This window comes from Vicia villosa, unplaced genomic scaffold (genome assembly GCF_029867415.1).
Source record: "Vicia villosa cultivar HV-30 ecotype Madison, WI unplaced genomic scaffold, Vvil1.0 ctg.000714F_1_1_2_unsc, whole genome shotgun sequence".
NCBI lineage: Eukaryota > Viridiplantae > Streptophyta > Magnoliopsida > Fabales > Fabaceae > Vicia > Vicia villosa.
In genome coordinates, this window is record NW_026705321.1 from 28,086 (window position 1) to 50,001 (window position 21,916).

At 39.5% G+C, this 21,916-nt stretch overlaps 1 non-coding gene across 1 annotated transcript; it reads right to left on the bottom strand.

Moving 5' to 3' along the window:
* Window positions 1-21,797: 21,797 nt before the first annotated feature.
* Window positions 21,798-21,904, bottom strand: LOC131630659 (small nucleolar RNA R71). Its single transcript, XR_009292383.1, has one exon. It is a non-coding gene; the product is annotated as a small nucleolar RNA R71 (small nucleolar RNA).
* Between the last annotated feature and the right edge of the window lie 12 nt (window positions 21,905-21,916).

Here is a 21,916-nt window from a genome sequence, read left to right on the forward strand (position 1 = left end):
CCTCTTTGATTTTCATGGCCATCTCCGGATGAGTTCTTCTTAATTTTTGCTTGACCGGAGGGCATTCTGCTTTTAATGGCAAGTGATGCTCCACTATACTGGTATCCAACCCTGGCATATCTTGATAAGACCAAGCGAAGACATCTGAGAATTCTTTGAGTAGCTGTATCAAACTCTCTCTGATCTCTGAACTGAGCGAAGCTCCAATCTTAACCTCTTTTCTGTTTCCATCGGAACCAAGGTTAATGATCTCTAGAGGCTCATTGTATGGCTGAATGGCCTCTTCCTTTTGTTGAAGTAACCGTGAAATTTCCTTTGATATTTCTTCGTCTTCTTCTTCCTCTGCCTCGAATACAGGAAACCCAAAGCTTGGAGAAGTCATACGGTCGCACGTTTCAACGGGGTATTTTATGATTAATCTGCATATGTGTGATAAGTTTTATTTAGACAACGAGGGAAGACTCGGTGTATGCAGTTAATGGAATTTTTGATGTTTTTTAAGGGTGTTTTTTAGGATTACCAATTTCCGAAAAAAGAAAAGGAAAAACTAAACGAAGGAACAGAATGACATTTTTATTTATGGACAGTCATTTCTTGAAACAAAGACCCTATAAAACAAAACTCTATTGCTTTGGGCGAAGCAAAGAGGGACATTTAACTAAGAAATAGTAAAATGCAAAGCCCTATGAAACATCTCTTCACCCTGGGCTATGGTGAGAGGACAAAATAACGGTGAAAGTTCCTACTTAGGAGTGCGAACAACAGTTGTAACTTCAACAGCTGTCCAATAGTGGCGAACCCCATTGTGCACTAAGTAATCTGGAACCTTAGGCTTAAGCTGGCCTGTGGTAGGTCTTGATTTACCAACCACTGTCTTTGCAACACTCAGACGATCTTCTTCTACTTCAGCAGACTGAGCGGTGTGAGCATACCCCTTTCCAAGTGGAGTATGTCGGTTTTTCTTTTGAGGAAACTTCCAATCTTCTGAATGGAGAGACTCGTTGTCGGAGACACTTTCGAGATCATCCTCTTCTGTATTTTGGTCTTGCTCTTCTCCCAAGATGGCATTGACTAGATATGTGAACTCTATATCCGTAGCCTCGGAAGGTGACTTGGGGATATAATCCTCAATGACGATTTCACCAGTCGATGATGATGAATAGCAAGGGTTATACATCTCTTTTGGCTGAGAGAGGTACTCAAAATCACTGTTCCATCCAGTTGGAACAATGTCTTCAAGAGAGATTCTTGAACTTTCAGGAGCGGAGTATTTCACCATGTAGTCGAATTTTCCGCTTGGTTCTCCTAATGTATCCCAAGTCTCTTCGGGGATAGGAGGAACTTCTTCTGATGAACCATGACTTCTGGTGGTGAAGCTGTCAGTAACTTCATCACTGCTTGGTTGAGTCTTACTTTCAGATCCTTTAGTCGGATAACAGCAAAGTGGTTCAGACTCTGATAGGGAGATGTATCCTGCTTTGTTAAGATAGGATAACCATTCCTCTTCATCGGTGCTTTCCGTATCGATGATATTGACTGTTTGTTGAACAGGTTGAAGAAAACCTCCACTGCAGAAAGTTTCTTGAATAGGGAGAACTACCTCAATCCCTGGGATAGCTTTGATGATGTCGGAAAGAATCCAATTCCCTGTTCTGTTCTTGTTGTTGGTAGGAATATTAATGTGCCCCCAACCACTGGTAGTGCCATCCTTTACAACTTGGATTGCATCTTTGTATGAAGAGATAGACGCTGCTTTCTCCTTTCCTTTGTCTAAGGAAAGTGCTTGGAATTTAGTTCCAACAACTTCTTTTGGTTCTATGTCGGAGAATGATGACAGGTTGCTGACGATCAGAGCTCGTTCTCCACATACGGTTACCAATTTGTCATTTCTTATGAACTTCAGTTTCTGATGAAGTGTTGAAGTAATTGCCCCAGCCTCATGAATCCATGGGCGACCTAGCAAACAACTGTATTGTGCTGGAATATCCATAACTTGGAAAGTGATTTTGAACGTCTGAGGTCCAATAGTTATGGGAAGATCTACTTCTCCGAAAACTGACTTTCTTGATCCATCAAATGCTTTGACGATGACATGACTTTTTCTTAGAGGGTAATCTTCGAAAGATAATCTTGATAATGTTGATTTAGGCATGACGTTGAGAGAGGATCCATTGTCTATTAGGACTCCTGTGAGTGTATCACCCATGCAGCCAACTGAGATGTGAAGTGGAAGATTGTGGTCCACTCCTTCTTCAGGAAGATCTTCGTCACAGAAACTTAGATTAGTTCCGGCGGAGATGTTGGCAACGATGTTGTTGAATTGGCTTATAGTAACGCCAGGTTCTACAAAAGCTTGTTCCAAAACTTTCTGTAGAGCTTCCCTATGAGCTTCAGAACTCAATAGCAGGGAAAGAACAGAAATCCTAGACGGAGTATGTAGTAATTGATCTACAATGTTGTATTCACTCCTCTGGATTAACTTCAAGATCTCATCATTTTCTTTCGCTTGAACAGCATTGGTCGGATGATTGTCTTGCCTATGTGGTACTTCCTCCGAAGGTTTCTCCACATTTTCTGTTGTTCTGTTGAAGACTCGTCCACTTCTGGTGACTCGACTAACATCAGCAATGTTGACAACAGACGGTAATGGTATTTCCTTACCATTTTCAATGAATGTAGCGTTGTACTTGTATGGTATAGCCTTGCTGGACTCATACGGTACAGGACCTGGTAAGTAGATGACTAGCGGTGCAACTGCTGCCTTCCTGCTATCATACTTGACTTGCATAGGTTCACCTTGATTAATTTGAGGAGATACGGTAAAGACTTCATCATCTTCTCTGTTGGCAAGAACAGTAATGGTATTGTCATCCATCAACTTCTGAATATCGTTGCGAACACGTAAACATCCTTGTGAATCTCTTCGGCAGATTCTGCATCTACTGTAAGCGTGGAAATCTGTTCCAAAGTAGGCAAGTCCATTTAAAGTTTTGTGGAACCTGACTACCGATCCTTCAAGGTCTTCAACTTTGTAGATTTTGTATTCTCCTGGACATCCTTGGACCATGTTGATGTCATGTTCAGTTCTGACTCGGATATGTTGAATCCATCCTAAGTCCATTTGTTCTTGTAATGCAGCTTGAACTACGGCACATCCTTGATTATTCTTTGGACAAATTTCACATGTGAAGTAGTTGTGAGGTGGTACATGACCGTACCCAGCTTGTTTAGCGTGCATCTTGACAAGATTTTCCCCTATCTGACGAATGTCGTAGATTTGAATGACGTTGGGGTGTTGGTCTATCAGATTTACTGAAGCTTCTTTGTGCTGCGGCAAAGGATTTGCTTGGACGTTTGGATTAGTATCTTTGAAGGATAGCATTCCGCTCTTCACTAATCGTTGGACGTCAATCTTGAAAGAGAAACAGTTCTCAATATTGTGACCTGGTGCCCCCTGATGATAGGGACAAGATTGGTCAGCCTTGTACCATGGTGAGGAACTGTTTGTAGGATTTGGAGGACTCCTTGTCTGGATGAGTCCTTTTGCCAGTAATGTTGGAAACAATTCTGCATACGGCATTGGTATGGGGTCAAAGGCAGGATACCTTGGAGCCCGATTGTTGTAATTTGGAGGTCGAACCTGCTGCTGAGGTTGCTGCGACCTTTGTTGAGTTTGTTGTTGCGAGACCTGAGGTTGATAAGCTGGCGCTGAGTTAACAACCGGAGTTATTGTTGCAACTTGAGGTTGGAATTTCTTCTTGATTTTGTGCAAGACATTGCTGACATCTTGATCCTTTTTCTTCTGGAAAGAACTTCCATACTTCCTTGGACCAACAGAAGATTCTGGTTCTTTGTTCAAGCGTCCTTCTCGAACTGCTTCTTCTAAACGTACACCCATGTTTACCATCTCAGTAAAATCACTTGGTGCACTTGCAACCATTCGTCCGTAGTAAAATGGACTCAAAGTTTTGAGATAGATTTTTGTCATTTCTTTCTCTTCAAGTGGTGGACAAATTTGAGCAGCAACTTCACGCCATCTCTGAGCGTATTCCTTGAAGCTTTCTCTATCCTTTTGAGTCATGGCCCGGAGTTGATCTCTGTCGGGAGCCATATCCAGATTGTACTTATACTGTTTGACGAAGGCCTCTCCGAGGTCTCGAAAAGTACGAATCTCTGAACTGTCCAAGTTCATGTACCATTTGAGTGCAGCACCAGTCAGGCTGTCTTGAAAATAATGAATGAGCAATTGTTGATTATCAGTCTGAGTTGACATTCTTCGAGCGTACATCACAAGATGACTTTGTGGGCATGAATTCCCTTTGTACTTCTCGAATTCTGGTACTTTGAATTTGTGAGGAATCTTAACATTTGGAACCAGACAGAGGTCTGCAGCATTCTTTCCAAATAGATCTTGTCCTCGGAGAGTCTTGAGTTCCTTCTGCATTTGCAGAAACTGTTCCTGGAACTCGTCCAATCTTTCATACACGCCAGCATCCTCACTTGGAGCGTGATGATATACTTGTCCGCCCTGCGGGGGAAAAGTATGCATAATGGGCTGTGGAGAAGCCATGACAGCAGATCTTGGAATCTCAGCGTTCTGTTGTGTGAAACCCATTGCCGTTGCTCTTGGAACTTCAATTTCCAGAGGTTTGTAACCCTCCGGTGGACGCATATCCATGGTGACTTTTGGAGCTTCAGAAGCTGGAGGTATGTACCCTTCTGGAGTAAAGTTATACGGCATGCCCCAAGGTCGATCAGGCGGCATGGTATACTGAGGAATAGGAGTAGAAACAATCTCGGAAACCACAGTCCTTTGTGGTTCTTCTGGCGTTGGTCGATTCTGCGCAACTACCAGGGCTTCTACCATACTATTGAGCCTTTCAACAGTACCTTTGAGAGTATTAATCTCTTCTCTGAGTTCTTCATTCTCTTGCTCAAAGTCTTCCATTCTTTTCTTGCGACTTGAACGAGTGTTGTATGGATGAGACAGCTTGAAAGTCTTGGTTCACCTCCTTCTCCTCCTCTCTTTCTGGAGAAAGGAAAGTGACTATTAGATCCGCGACAATTCTCGTGTCAGTGCGTACGACTAAAGCGATGTATGATATGCAATTAAGTTATTATTTTTCAAGGAAACACCATAATTACGTTATGAAACATCAAACTTTATTAATTAAGCGAAAACGCCGTTTTTACACACTTTGAAAATGGAAATACAGAGAAACTGAGAGAAAGGACTCTAAAACTTTGATGATGAGCCGACTTCACGTTCTAACATCTTCTTCTGTTTCTTGAGCTGAGCGTTCTCTGACGTGAGCTGATCGATGATCCAGGAAGCAGGAGGGATATGATGAGAAAGTGACGTTTGTGTCACTTGTCGATCGAGTACTTCAAGTAACTCATCCTTCCTTCTTAGGATGTTTTGAATTTCAACATTTTCCGTGTTGACAATTCGATACTTGTTCCTCCAAGCATTCCTTTCTTGGCATACCTTGTTTAATGCCTCTTGCAGTTTTTCAACATCGGTGGAGAAAAGGTAAATTGGTTCCCTTAGGGGAATAGGTTCTTGATGTTGATATGGCATCCTGAGCTTGAATGCTCTGACGCGTACCCATTGAAGGTAGGGATCCAGGGAGATGCAAAGATGTTTTCCTAACAATCTTCTCCCTTTGCTGTGAACAAGACGCCAGGCTTGGACAATTTCCTTCTTCAGCATGTTGCCATGATCGTCGATGTTCTTGAAGAACAGACCCTCCAATTGGATGTTACTTGGAATATTTTTCATAGGATAGCCGTATTGACGACGGGCTAAAGCTGGATTGTAACTAATTCCTCCCTTAGTTCCAATAAGGGGTACGTTGGGGAAACTTCCGCAACTGAAGATGATCTTGGTTTCGTCGTTGTCAGGACTACACCAATCAATGTCTGTATGAGTGAGAGACATGATTTTCTGTGACCAGTAAAGGCCATCCCTCATGTTCCAGAAAGTGCTAGACTTCGGCAGGTGCGAAACGAACCATTCGTATAACAACGGTACGCAGCATGTGATTAATCCTCCTCGCTGCAGGTTTCTTGAATGCACAGAGTGATAAGCATCCGCAAGCAAGGTTGGAACTGGATTTCCAATTAAGAAGATCTTAATTGCGTTGATGTCGACGAAATCGTTAATGTTAGGGAACAAAAACAATCCGTAGATAAGCAAAGCCAAGACTTCCTCAAAAGCGCTCATATCTTGGATGCTGACGAAGTACCGAGCTTGATCAAACAGGAATTTGGAGGGCAATCCTTGAATTCCTCCTCTACTCACCATATGAGTTCTGATGTCGACTACGTTCAAAGGAGTAGTTGCAGCAATGATAACGTCGTCAGGATTCTTTTCCAAACCGGAGTACGGATCTTGCGCGTACACGGGTATTCCAATCAGACGAGAGTACTCCTCTAACGTAGGCATGAGCTGATAATCTGGAAAGGTGAAGCAGTGATACGTTGGATCGTAAAACTGTACCAAGGTGGGAAGGATCCCATCCACCATGTTGGTATTGAGCAAAGGCAGAAGTTTTCCATACTTCTCCTTGAAAGCCTGGGGGTTGACCACCAGTTTTCCGAGCTTTCCCAGTTCCTCGACCTGGGGAATCTTGAAGGTGTATTTCCTAGCTCTCTTTCTCCCATAATCCATGGTATAGATCCTTAAGTCCTTTCTCCGTTTCTCTCTTTCTATGAAGTTCAAAACGTTCGTTATTTAGTTTCCTTGAAAAACGACTCGAAAAAGACTCTTTTTGTTTTTAGTTGTTTATTAATGAATGATGCATGAATGCATGAATGCACACACAAGAGTTTTAAACAAACATGGCGTTGAAGGGTATAGTGGTCATGAAGTCAAAACGCAGTCTCCCGCCCCAATGGTAAACTAAGGTTAAGGATTTTTGTACCTGTAGAACGGGTTCTAGGGGTCTCAGAGTTTTTGCTCAACCTTAAAGATACGTTGATTGGTATCTATAAGAGAGTTTTCTCTGAGTGTAGTATCTGCGTGACAATTACTTCCGTAATCACCGCTCTACGTCCTAAAAAAGGCTTTAAGTGGGGTTAATGTGTTTCTAGGTCCTCCTGGTACAAATCAGTCTCGGAATGCAGTGGCGCAGTTAATCACAACCAGCCAGGCAAATCCCAAGAGTAGAATTGGAAACCAAGATTAGAGGGCCTTCACCGGGAAGACATCCTCCATCCTATCTTATGTTGCACTCAAATCCGGGTATAGGATTTCTCACCACAAGGGGGAATCAAGCCCTTTCCCGATACAGAATAAACAAAATAAACAAATATATATGCAACAAACACATGATATGACACAGAGGTTAGGCAGGACCTCTCTTGTTTGAGGGGGAATTTGGCATCCCTAATTCCTCATTGGGGCTGGACCAGCAACAGGTCAACCATTGGTTTGGATGAAAAACCAAGGTTTTGAACACTTATATCCCCAGCAGAGTCGCCATTTTTCTGTGGTGTCGTTTTCTTTTACCTCCCCGTTTCACTTGGGAGGACGGCACGCTAGACCCTTCACGCGAAATTTGGAAGGAGAATGCGCCCGTGGTGGGATGAATTTTATTTCAGTTCTTCCTACGATATCACACGAACTTTCTTATTTGTCCTACGAGTAGGAAAGGGGAAAAAAGATCTCAACTAAACCCTAGGAGTTTGCTAAGTGTGGGGATTTACACCTAGACTAGAAATTCTGGAGTCCGGGAGGTCGGTTATACATAGGGAAGTGTTTAAACACCCTACATATCTGTAGTACTCTACAGGAACCTTCTCTGTGTCATTGTGTTTGTGTTTATTGCTAATGATTGGGAAAGTTTCTCCTTTGTGTTAGGAGAAGGAATTGAATTGATTGAAGAAAGACAGACAGATAGACAGACTGACTATTTTTGGTATTTTATTAGCTCGCTGAGATTCCTTGTGAACCTCATGCCTACATATCCCTAGTGGAAGTCAGAGCTTAATGTAGTTCGGGGAACTAACTAGGGAAATTAATTGTTTTTGGTGCCTTGCTTGAAGCTCAAGGTTGAAGCTTGGAATTAAATCTCTGTTTACAGTAAAGAGACATGAAATTATCTCTACAGAGAGGTATTTGTACTATTCTACCACAAACATTTTGAAAGAGTGACAGAATAACTGGATTCATTTCATTCAAGAGGGGGACCTTACTTGGGTGTACAAGTATGCCAGTCAGATGCCTCTTAAATGAAAGAAAGATGCTCGTCCAAATTAGGGAAAGTGTACAAGTCTGGGGATGTGCCAGAGCATGTCTTTCAGAGTCCTAAATGGGAGACTTTGATTGAAATTGAAATTGAAATGTTTGTTTGTTTGAATGTGGTAGAGTAGTAAAAATATCTCTCTATAGAGATAAGCTATGTCTATCTACTGTATAAAAGATTTGACTTTAGCTGGCTTGTATGAGGCCCAAGCTTGAGGCTTTTTGATTGATTAATTAATATTATTGACTCTGGGAGATGACTCCACTGGGGGTTAATTACAGGGTATTTTTGTGTTCTGTACAAAGCCCAGAATTGAGGCTGACTCTGTTTAGGGAGACTCTATTTGTGTGCCTTGTACAAAGCCCAAGGTTGTGGCTGACTGTTGAGGATAATTGAATGAATGACTTTATTTTATGTGCCTTGTACAAAGCCCAAGGTTGTGGCTGACTCTAGCTAGGGAAAACATTATTTTCTGCCTTGTACAAAGCCCAAGGTTGTGGCGGACTCTTAAATGAATTAAGTATGGATGACTATATGGGGAAAAGATCCTAAGTGTTAGGAATCTTTGACACATGAAAGATATGGTTTATCTGCCTTGTACAAAGCCCAAGGTTGTGGCTACTGAGTGATGAAGAACTCACTGGGGAGACTCTATTATCTGCCTTGTACAATGCCCAAGGTTGAGGCTGACTCTTGACAGGGGAGTTTTATTGTTTGGGTGCCTTGTATGAAGCCCAAGGTTGAGGCTAACTGTTTTTGTTGGTTTTAACTCTACTGGAGATTAAAAAGACTGTTTTTCTTTGGAAGCTAACCCTTTCCAGGGATTTTGACTCAGCTGGTGAATTTGTCTGTTAAAAGACTGACTTTATCATGTTTTTTGGAGGCTGACCCTTTCCAGGGGTTTTGACTCTTTTGGGGAAATTATCTCCTAAGAGAATGAAATTATTGTTTTGACATTTTAAACAGATGTTGGAGGCTAACCCTTTCCAGGGGTTTTTTTGTTGAAATGAAGGAATGGATTGATTTTAAATGACTTTGGAGGCTAACCCTTTCCAGGGATTTTGGATTTGAATGGATTGATTTTAATTGACTTTGGAGGCTAACCCTTTCCAGGGATTTTTTGATTGAGGCTAAAATGGAAAAGATGGCAGAAAGATTATCTAGTGGAGACTCTTTGTTTAAAGCCCAAGATGAAGGCTGACTCAATGCTGAGGATGACCAAAACATAGATCCTAGACTCTACTAAGGAGGATTGATGAAGATAAGGGTGACAGAGACTGTCCATGTCTCTCATTCCAAAAAGTGTACTCAATGCAAAATTGAGACAAACTTAGCTTGTTTTGAAGTCTGGTTTAAATTGGAAGAAACTCACCAGGGTAGGCTAAAAGGTGACTAAAGACCTGTTCCTATGTTTGTAAGAAACCTGATGGGTCCTTGTATACAAGCTCAAGAGGAAGCTGGAAATGCTTTTAAGAAGCCTGTGGGTCCTTGTACAAAGCCCAAGAGGAGGCTAATCGAGGGTCCTTGTTATAGCACAAGAGAAAGCTTATGTGGTTTTGAACTTATTTTGGCTCTAAGCAAATGGGTAAGAGGTTTCACCGGGAATAATTCCTCTTTGGGTGGATGTGTCCTATTTATTTGGATTCTAAGGTTTTTGCCAAGATGTTTCACCGGGAATAATTCATCTTGGGGGTTTGAACTACAGATCTCTAATTAGGAAAGAGCCTTCACCGGGAAGACATTCTCAATCCTAGGTCATATTCCTATAATATATATATAGTTTAACTGTCCTAAGGTTTATACTCAAACGCAGTTCTAAACTAATATATGCACAGTTTATATTTGACAGTAATTTAAATAAAGACTGTAAATTGAAAGCTTGTAAAGCCTAACCTGGATGGAGTGGAGGCCATTGAAGAAGTATGTACAGAGCCTCAACAGTATTTTTGTTGTTTTGTTGATAACAGTTGAATATATATGATAAACAGTTAATGGTTTTTGAAAACAGAAGAAGTGAAGATGGACAAAGGTCACATAGGTATCTGAAGAGTTTCACCGGGAATAATGCCCTTCAAATACCAGAAGAATGTTTTGAAAACAGAAAGAAGATTTTGAAAATACAGTTTTGAAAACAAGCTAAGAAGAGAAGATTTTTGGGACTTACACTCTATTAGAGGCCCAGTACTTTACAGTACTGGTGATAAAAGCAATTTGAAAAAATGATTTGGAATGATACAAGGTTTTGTTGTTTGAAAACCCTAATCATTTGATTTTATCAGAGATTGAAAATAGTTTTGAGATTTGACAAAAGTCAACTTAATTAAAGCAAAGATGAAGATCTATGCCTAATTAAGACCTAAGTGATTAGGGTTTTATCATAAATTTATTTACAAAAATGATTAGGTTAAAACAAAGTGAAAATATGTATTAAAGTATTTAAGAAAACACCTAAAAACATACTATTTTAAACCTAATAAAAACATGTGAAATAAATAATATTTTTATGATCTTTTTTATTATTCACAAAATAGAGATATTAAATAGCATGTGTGTAAAAAATGAAGTGAAAATAAATTAATTTGATAGGTTAATTAATTATATGAAGTTGTGAGAAAATTGAAGGAAATAAGTGATAAAAAATAATGTTTTGGCCTCACCATGGTTTGAACCCACGCCCTTGAAGCCAACAACTCAAAATAACACCACTGCGCCAACGCGCGTTTGGTGTTAGTAAGTTGCCTCCACTTGGTCATATTTCAAAACAAGTTGTAATTCCTTAAAAAATAAAAGAATCAAAAAGTCTGGGGCGAGGGGGATTCGAACCCCAGACTTGTGGCATGATGATACTAAAGGCGCATGTGTGGCCACTAGGGCAAGTTGTTTAGTCGTTTATAAAACGCTTTCAGTTAAATATATTTTAAACCCTCCCCTGAGAAATTAAAAATGGCGCCACCACCATCTTCGTCTTCAACCTCAAGCTCCATGATTTTTTGAATTTCTGAACTCACTCGTTTCTCAATCATTTGCCATGATGTAAACACGAAACTTGCTCTAAATTCACTCACGATTCTAAATATGTAACTAACATGAACTAATATTAACTACATCTAATTAATTTAACAGAAATCGTGAAGAACCCTAAAATTTCAAAATCAAATTAAATGACTATACTGAAAGATAAATGAATGATGATAGAGGGTTTTCAATCCTCTGATGATGCTGAACAAGATAGAATCGAGCTATTTCACAAAGAGTACTTAAATTATAGAGGTGAAGTTCAGAAACTTACCTCTGAAACTGAAGGTCGTGAGGATGATTGAGAGCACCTGGGCTTGAATGAATGATCTCAATAGCTTCCCTGAGACTCAATGATGCTAACTGGATGCTTATTGTAGCTTGAATCCTCCTGAATTGCTCTATGGACCTCCCTCGATTTCAGCTTCAAGTGAACATGGAGGTTGTTGAATTTGGAGTTACAGGTGAGCTGCAGCCATCTGGTTAGCTCCACTATGACCTAGGGAGTGTGTCTGAATGATTGGTTTGGCCTGAGACTCCCTGAGTTACTCCATGGACCTCCAACTGCAAATGCTTCCAAGTGAGAGCAACAATGGTGTTCCTCCACTTACAGAAGTGATCCAGGTGCTTGGATCACCTCAAATAACCTCCCTTGAGATGTTGGAATGCTCACTTTCCAAAGATGAGCTTTGGTTTGAAGAAAACGATTCTTCTTGCCAAAGAACTTTGAAAAACAATGAACAAGAGGAGAGAAAGAGAAAGCAAGTAATTGAGTTGCTTTGGTGTGTTTTTTGAATGAGAATGAGGCCTCTATTTATAGGCAAATGGATCAGTATAGCTGCAGAGGAGTGAGCTTCCTTAGTGAGGGAGTTTTGGTTTCTTAGCCATGAAGAAATTCAAAGAATCTCCAAAATGCAATGATGCATTTTCGAGCCAATTCTCCCAACCATTGATCTTGCAGGATCTTAGGGAACATTTCTGATATGTAGCAAGTTTCTATTGGCTTAGGAGAAGATTCCAATTGGTGAATCATTGCTTATCATAAATTCTCAAAAGTAATGATTACATAATCACATGTTCTTGCTTTTGGGAATCTTCTTCAATCTTCATGCCATGGTGAAAATGAATGCATGGCATTGTTTCAGACATGTTATGGGTCGTGTAGCATCCATTCATGAAGCAAAATGCACAAAATTGCAAAGTTCCAATTTGCACATGACCTATAATTTCACTTTATGAGGCCAACTTTGAACAAGCATAACTCCTAGCTCAAATTGAATTTTGAGAAGGTTGAACACAATTTGGAAAGCCCTAAACATCTACTTCAAATCATTAGTTTATGTCTTCTTCAGATTCCTTTGGGAAATTTGTGAAAAATGAGGCCAAAGTTGGAAGAAAACTAGGTTAAAACACTTAGAAAAATTTCTAAGTGTTTATGACCTAAACTTCAAAATTTCCAAAACTTCATAAATGGTTGATCTTTTGAAAAAAGTTCCTTTGTAAGATGTTGTTTTATTTTGCAAGATCTACAACTTTCATGTTGGAAGTTTTTTGAGTTGTGTAGGTGAAATTTTGAGATCTCACCATGCCTTTAAAAACCCTAATTCCCGACTTTTCGCTCCTTGATGAATTTCTTTGAATTTCTTTGGCCAAATGACTTTGACATCCATATATTGATGATATTGATCTTTGAAAGTCATTTTTTGACCAAAAACCTTAAAAGTCAATGATGATCCTTCACAGTTGACTTTTTCCTGACAAAGTGAATTTTTGGGCTTTTGTGTAGAAATAAGATCTTCTCCCCAAATGGATGATATAAATGGATTATATGGAGGTAGTAGAGATCCTTGAATCATGTCTTGAGTTTTGGATTCATGCCCTGATCAGAAGTCAACTATCTTGGTGAATTAGGTCAAAACCCTAATTTGTCGACCATGTGAAAGTAATGACTGTAGACTTTGAATTGAAGTGTGATGTCCAGTAGATCTTGTAATATGAGTTATTTGAAGAAGATTGATGTCTTTGAATGACCCTCTGAGGCTTTTTAGGGTTTCCCAAATGTGATCCCTGATTTTAGTCCTTGATAGGCTCAAAACCCTAGTCTGGTGACCTGAGTAAGCCTGTACTCAGATGACTGGATGTCTAATCAATCATAGATGAGAAAAATGAAGTTTTTGAGCTCCATGATTGTATTAGAGGCTAATCTTTGTATTGATTGATCCTTTGCCTGAGCTTTCTTGTCTTTGTGCATCCTCGATTAGGTATCAGATGGAGAAATGACTGCTGTAGGAGCCGTTCTAGGGCAAAGAAAAGATAAGAAACTACATGTCATATACTATGCGAGTAGAACCCTAGACGAAGCTCAAACGAATTACGCCACGACAGAAAAAGAATTATTAGCTGTCGTATTCGCGTTAGACAAGTTCCGTTCTTACCTGGTAGGAGCCAAAATAATCATATACACTGACCACGCCGCTATTAGGTATCTCCTAACCAAGAAGGACGCCAAACCGAGACTGTTAAGATGGATTCTGTTATTACAAGAGTTCGACTTGGAAATTAAAGATAAAAAGGGAACTGAAAATGTCGTAGCAGATCATCTCTCTCGACTGGAAAATCTGAAACCCGAACAAGTACCAATTGACGATGATTTCCCTTATGAAAGACTCATCGCTCAGTTAGAAGCTAACGAATTAGAACCATACCATCCAATCACTGAAACTAATAACTTCGCAGAAGTAGCTTTAGTCCGCTCTGACACACCTTGGTATGCAGACTTCGTAAATTACCTAGCTGCTGGTGTACTTCCTCCTGATCTAAGTTACCAACAGAAGAAGAAATTTTTCCATGACCTAAAACATTACTATTGGGACGACCCGCTCCTTTTCAAAAGAGGCCCCGATGGAATCTTTAGACGTTGTGTACCAGAGGAAGAAATAGGAAGCATAATAACACACTGTCATTCTGCACCGTGTGGAGGACACCATAACACATCTAGAACCTACGCCAAAATCCTTCAATCTGGACTCTTCTGGCCCAACCTGTGGAAAGACGTTTATTTTGCTGTATTAAACTGTGATAGATGCCAACGAACCGGAAATATCTCGAGACGTGACGAAATGCCTCAAAAGGGCATCCTAGAAGTAGAAATATTTGACGTCTGGGGAATAGACTTTATGGGTCCGTTTCCATCATCATTCGGAAACCAATATATACTCGTAGCTGTCGATTACGTTTCGAAATGGATAGAAGCTATCGCTTCTCCTACAAACGATACACGAGTAGTTATCAAACTCTTCAAAAACGTCATCTTTCCTAGGTTTGGTGTGCCAAGACTGGTAATTAGCGATGGTGGGTCTCATTTCATTTCAAGAATCCTTGAGAAACTCCTTCGAAAATATGGAGTAAATCATCGAATAGCTACACCATACCATCCTCAAACAAGCGGACAAGTAGAAGTATCTAACCGCGAAATAAAACAAATATTGGAGAAAACTGTTGCTATATCTAGAAAGGATTGGTCAACCAAGTTAAATGAAGCTTCATGGGCTTATAGAACAGCTTTCAAAACTCCAATTGGAACTACCCCATTCAAACTCGTTTATGGAAAATCATGCCACCTCCCGGTAGAATTAGAACATAAAGCCTACTGGGCCATTAAGAATTTAAATCTAAACTACACCGCCGCTGGTGAGAAACGACTTCTGGACATAAACGAATTAGACGAACTTAGACAAGACGCTTACGAGAACGCCAAAATCTATAAAGAGAGAACGAAAAAATGGCACGACAAGCGTATATCTAGGAAAAATTTTAACATAGGCGATAAAGTACTTCTATTCAATTCTAGATTAAAATTATTTCCTGGGAAGTTACGATCTAGATGGTCTGGCCCTTTCGAAATCACTAACATATTTCCGAGTGGAGCGATAGAAATCAAAGGAGAAACCGTCAAACCATTTGTCGTAAATGGGCAACGTCTTAAGTTTTACCATCATCTCAAACACGATGAAAATATCCAAATTTTTAAACTTGACGAGCTGCCCGCTCATTCGAAAAAATAGTTTTCTATTTTAAATCGTCGAGCTTACGACATAAAACAAAGCGCTTGGTGGGAGACAACCCACATTTATTTATTTTTTATTATATTTTTTATTTTTATTTTTAACTTTTTATTTTTATTTAAATATCCTATTCTATTTTGAATTATTTTAATTTTAATTTTAATTATTTTTATATTTTCTCTACATTTTATAATAATTACTATAATTATAACCGCTATCTTTAAATCGCAAAAATATTTCCTTTTTATAATTATATCTATTATTATAACTTGTTACAATTTTATTTTATTTTTCTCTTTATTTTCCTTTTTAAACAACACTAGCCTAGTTCTAACTTAATCTTAATATTTTCAACTTATAGGTTTTCTTAACTACTAACTAATCAAGATGCAAGAAGTTGATAATATGGAAGTTGTGTTCCGTGGTAGAGGACAAGAAGCGAGATACGCTAAGCTGGCTGAAAGGCAAATGGATTTGACTTGCTATCCTCACCAGCCGACTATGGAAAGACTTGGTATCGAAGAGAGCGTCATGCACTTGCTGAACCAAATCGGTTGGACCGGTTCTCACCTGTTCCGCAAGTTCAGTACTTACCGAAAGCTCACTCTGGAATTCTTGAGCTCCTTGACTTATCTTCCTAATTGTGGACAAGGGCTGAGAAAAGGAGTTATTCTCTTTCGACTCTTTGGTATGGAATATAATTTTTGCATCCGAGATTTTGCTGAAATGTTAGAATTACCTCATGGATCAGATGCATACACCAAAGTAGCTGAAGACAGTCTTGCTTACTGGGAATTGGAGAGATTTTGGGGCAAGATCACTGGAAACGATAACCCTAAAGAGAACGAGTTTCAATCTGAGAACATCCATAACCCTGCCTTCAGATACTTGCATAAGATCATCGCCCACTACATTTTCGGTAAACCCGATAATATTACTGAAGTTTCAAGAGAAGAGTTATTCATCATGTTCTGCACCTCTCAGCATCGTCCGGTCAACGCCATCGCATTCATGCTAACTAACTTCGAGCGCATCATGCAAGACGAAGTTTCACCTATTAGGATCGGCGGATTTGTCACTATGATTGCTAATGCTATAGGACTGAGAATACCTCTGCTTAGATTGACACCTCTTGGTTCCCACAATTCCATGGACATTCGTTTCTGCTTTAATCGAGGTATCATTGGTAACCTTGGACCTGATCAGTTTGATTTACTCATTGATAATAAAGTATTAGATCAGTTCACCTTACCAAGTCCAAGAACGAGTGTGCACAACCCTGCTAACTGGCTTTACTATGGTCAGATTCCTGAGAGAGAACCCTCACCTGAAACCCCACAAGCTTATGAACATTTTGATGAGGAAATGCACGTATCGGAATCTGAGCCTGACACTCCTCCTGGATACTATGAGCCTCTTCCTGAAGATGAACCCATTCCTGAATATGAACCTCTTTCCGAAGATGAACCCATTCCTGAGTACGAGCCTGAAATTCCTACTGGAGAATATACTGAAGATATGACTGATGTCGAGCTTGAACCACAACAACCTGCTACATCCACCGCATCAGTAAACCAAAGAATGCCTAATCAGAACACACATGAGCAAGCCATCAATGCACTGCAACAAGATGTACAACATGTGCGCAACGAGCTACACACTTTGCAAATGCACTTCTTCGATTTCATCGACACCGTCAATGCTCAATTCGACGAAGTTTTCAAACACATTTATTCTAATGTGCACAACAATAGACGTGGCTAGATGTTACCGCTTAGATTATTAGACTTTATTTCTAGTTTTAGCAATTTCTAATTCCTAGTTTAGAATTTAATTTTCGGTATTTTTGCATTCTGTTTCTGTCAACATTTAGTACCAGTTTTAATTCGAAATGCAATATTTTATTCATTACTGCTACTGTGTTATATTATTCTGCTGTCTGACTGCTATATATTTATGAATACATATAACTCACTTAGTCTGGTGTTTTGCTGTTTATAGTAACATCACATATCCAATCTGTGCTATTCTCTAATTAATCCTATCTGTCAGAACTGGTCCACACCCATGCATGCGTGACAGCCACCTGCCTAAGCTAGGAGACGCACGTCTCCAATCATGTGGGACCAATACACTGCATGCAAAGGACAGGAGACGCCCGTCTCCATGCCCTGTCCCCCAGCAGACTGACTGCCTGAGACGCGCGTCTCCCAAGGCCAGCAGTCTGCGTTTGACCACGCAGAAGAAGCATCTTTACTCCCTTTTGAATTTTGAATTTGAATTTCAAAATTCATCATTCAATCTTCTTCATTCTCCCCATTATTTCTTCCATTTAAACACCATTAACCTCATTCATCCTCCATCATTCACCTCTTTAACTCTACATCATTTCCCATTTCTCCATTCCATTCAAACTCCAAACACCACCATAATTCCATTTTAATTCTACATAGCTATAGCATAAGCATATAAACATAGTGTGTGAATATGTCTCCCCCTGAGATTAACAATCTCCCCCTGAAATAAATACTAGAAGAATTTATAAATAAAAGACTTCCCTGAGTATTTTCCATTTCAGTCGAGACGTTCACATTTGCCTAGAACTTTAGAACATTCAGAGCTTCTGCTTCTTGCTTCCATAGGACAGCTTCAGAGCTTTGAATTTCTTCTTGAATCATAGCATGCTTGATTGTATCAGAACATTCTTGAATGTACCAGAGCATCATCAAAGCATCTTTACATCCTGAAATGTTTCAAAACAAACTAGACGACAAAAGTCAGAGCATGAATGAATCAGAACATTCTTTTAAGAAAGAACATGTATCAGAGCAATGCTAGAAAACTATCAGAGCAAACTTTGATAAGTTCTTAAAAAGAATATGTATCAGAACATATGAGGGATAAGAATGTGTTAGAGCATATTCTGCCACGAGAATATCAGAACATTCTTCCTTCTTGATTCTGATCTTGAAGCTTCACAACACTAAGCTTGCTTCAAATTCCAAGAACATGTTTCTTTATAGAATTGCTTTTCCTCATGTATTTGCTTCTCATGTTGAGCTTTTTCAGAATATCTTCAATCTTGCAAAAAATCTCAAAGACATAGAACTTGCAAATATTGTTAGGAATGTTGAGACTTAATCCCAGCAACTGATATAGTAAACCAGATCAATTATCACGTTTCTCCCCCTTTTTGTCATAACATCAAAAAGCATATAAAAGATTCAGATGAAAAACAAACAATATGAGAGAAGAAGATAATATTTCATTGATTCAACAAAATATAAGAAGCTACAAAGATAGAAGCAGATGCAAGAAACAAATGAAAGAAACAAGAAAACAACTAAGACCAAAGGACTACGACTAGCCTAGCTTAGAAACTATTTTGGCCAGAAGGTTTTGAATCTCAGAAGTGCTTGCAGACTGCGTCTTCATGAATGAGCAAAACTCATTGTGAGTATCTTCAAGCTTATCCAAACGAGAAGCAAGATCAGCTTGATTCTTTTGAAGAGCCTTCATGGTGTTCACCAGAACAGAAGGTTCATCAGAAGAAGCTTCACAACTATCATCCAAAGGAATAGCATGCTCAACAGCAGCATCAATCATGAGAACATCATCTTGATTTTCCTGAACAGGAAGTTTCTCTGCATGGTGATTCTCAGCATCAGCTTCTGACATAGAAGCATCTTCAGCATATTCTGCAGCAGGGATATCAGAATCTTCATTCTCAAGAGCTTGAAGAATCTCAGCCAGATTCTTTGGAGGTGTAGGAGCAGCAACTTCTGAAGGATATTCAACAGCTGGATATACCATATCTGGTGCTTTCTCTGAGGAATTCTCCCTTAGCTAGTTGAATAAAGACTGAAAGTCTCCAGTCAGAATGCTATAGTGAGGCTTCCATACAACCATAGCAAGTGAATGCAGTTCTTTAGGCACATCTTCTGCAAGCTCATCAACGAATTCTTTTTCTTCAAAACAATACCTGCCCCTGAGATGACTGACCCAAAATTCTTCATAGGGCCTGAGAAATCCAAGATGACCTGGAGCTTCTGCTTGATAACACGATTTTATATCGTATATTTAGCTTGAAATCCGTGATATTTATAGCATTTTCAGTTTATTATATTGATTTATTATGATATTACGCGAGTATTTGCTTTGTTTCAGGTTTTACACTCTTATTATGACTATTTGTGAAAAGGAGAGGAAATGGAGCTAAAATGACCACTATTTATGCCTAAAAGATGAAAAATGGGTGCTGAAGTGAAAAGGAGGTGCAAATAAGGCCCAAATGTGCTAAAGGAAACCCAAAGGCCCAAAAGTGCTAGTCCAGCCCACGAAGGAACCATTTGTGAGTGGCCCAACTAAATTCTGCAAAGAGGAGACGCACGTCTCCAACGTCTCATTGGCCACGTCAGCAAGGGGAGACGCACGTCTCCAGTCCCCTATATTTTCTCCACTTGAGACGCACGTCTCAAGTCATTCAAAGGAGCTTCCCCAAAAAGCGGAGACGCACATCTCCAAGTCCAAGTCAGCTGAGGTCCCTCTTTTCATGCAACGCAACTGCAAAGCCTCCCCTATAAAAGGAGACTGATACCTCAGTTCTCCAGGTCCGATTTCCTGCTAACGAAGTGCTGCCGAAATTATTCCGCGCTTATTAATTTTCTTCCTGCTTTCATTCAAACAGTTTATTTTCTCACAACAATTTCTACACCGGAAATTGTTGTGAACCTTTTATAAATCTAGCCTTACGTTAGATGTATCGCTTTTATTTCCTTGTTTTAATTTCCGTCCGTTTAAATTCCGAAGAACGATCCAGCCAACCTGTGGTGGAAGTTCGGTACTTGAAGATTCAGTTGCAATTTATTTTATTCAGGTTTATTATTTACCGCCTTTATTTATATAGTTATTGCATGATATATTATATGCCAATTAACATGCCTTTTATTATAAGCCAAATTAATTTATGCATGCTTAACCGTATTAATATGTCTGGCTAATTTACTAAGATATCGGTATGTAAAGTAAGTTAACTGTGGGATCCGAAATAAATTGGCTTATTTATATTTTATTAATTATCACTTGTTTTTGGTTTGTATGTCTAATTTAATTAGTAAGTCTTAAAACCAATAGAGCGAAAGTTTGAGGGTTTAAGACGGCCAAAGGTTAAAATCAATAGAGCGAAAGTTTGAGATCTTTAACTGGATAGTAGACATAGGACATTAGTTTTAAGGATGGCGAAAGCGTATTTAAACTAATTAGGACTTATGTATTTTCAAAAAATGTTTTTACACCCGAGCGGGATGGCAAAAGCGTACGTTAGGGATATTAGCATGTTCCGAGTCAACAGAGCGAAAGTTTGAGATTAGGAGATTTAAATAGATAACAACTTCATAAAACAGGCATTTTATTAATTACGTTGTTTCCAAAAGCTTTTCTAATATCTAATGGGATGGCGAAAGCGTATATTAAGAGTTAGGATAGTAATCTAAATCAACAGAGCCAAAGTTTGAGACGAGGATTTTTAACCAATTGAATTAGTAAAGATTTTTAATTAAATCATGCATTAGCCAATGGACCTTCGGATCACCTAAAGTTAAACGAAATACATACTGATATCTGTTTATTATTATATTTCTTTTTATTCACAAACACTCTCCCTTAGGAACAATCAAATTATTAGTAGCCTTAGCTTTACATAGTAACCTTAGATAACGGTAGATCGATTCATAGTCCCTGTGGATTCGATATCTTTTAAAACTACACGACACGACTATGCACTTGCAGTCATCAGATTAATAGACACGTAAAGTCGCGATCAAGTTTTTGGCGCCGTTGCCGGGGACTATTTAAGTCGATATCGTAACTCACTGTTACACCGTAGAGACTAGGGCAATTCTTTCCTTTCTTTCTGAACGATTTTATGCCAAATACTCGTTCACAAGGAGGAGATTTAATACAACGAATTAGCGAGATCGAACGTTTCATTAATGTCAAACGTCGAGCTCGCAATCTTCCCGAAGTAGCACCAATTCCGATTAATCAGGAATTGACCTTTACTGATCAAATCAATCAAATTATCCCGAAGTTAGAGATGGCTGCTATTCGTCCTCTTAGAAACTATGCCGCTCCTTCACGCGCTGAACCGCACTCGAGTATCGCACCACCTGCGATTGAGGCGAACAATTTCGAACTGAAACCTTCGTTGGTACAAGCTGTTCAACAGAATCAATTCTCTGGAAGCCCTGCAGACGACCCCAACCTCCATTTATCTGTGTTCGTGCAATATGCCGACATTGTCAAAGCTAACAACGTTAGTTCCAAAGCTATTCGATTACGTCTCTTTCCTTTCTCCTTGAGAGATAGAGCTAGAGCGTGGCTTCAATCCCTACCTTCTAATTCCATAACTACATGGGACGAATTGAAAAGAGTATTCTTAGCGAGATACTTTCCGCCTAGCAAAACTGCTATGCTAAGAGGTCAAATCAACGGATTTACCCAGAAAGATAACAAATCACTCTTCGAAGCTTGGGAACGTTACAAGGACATGCTTAGACTATGCCTTCATCATGGACTCGAACCATGGCT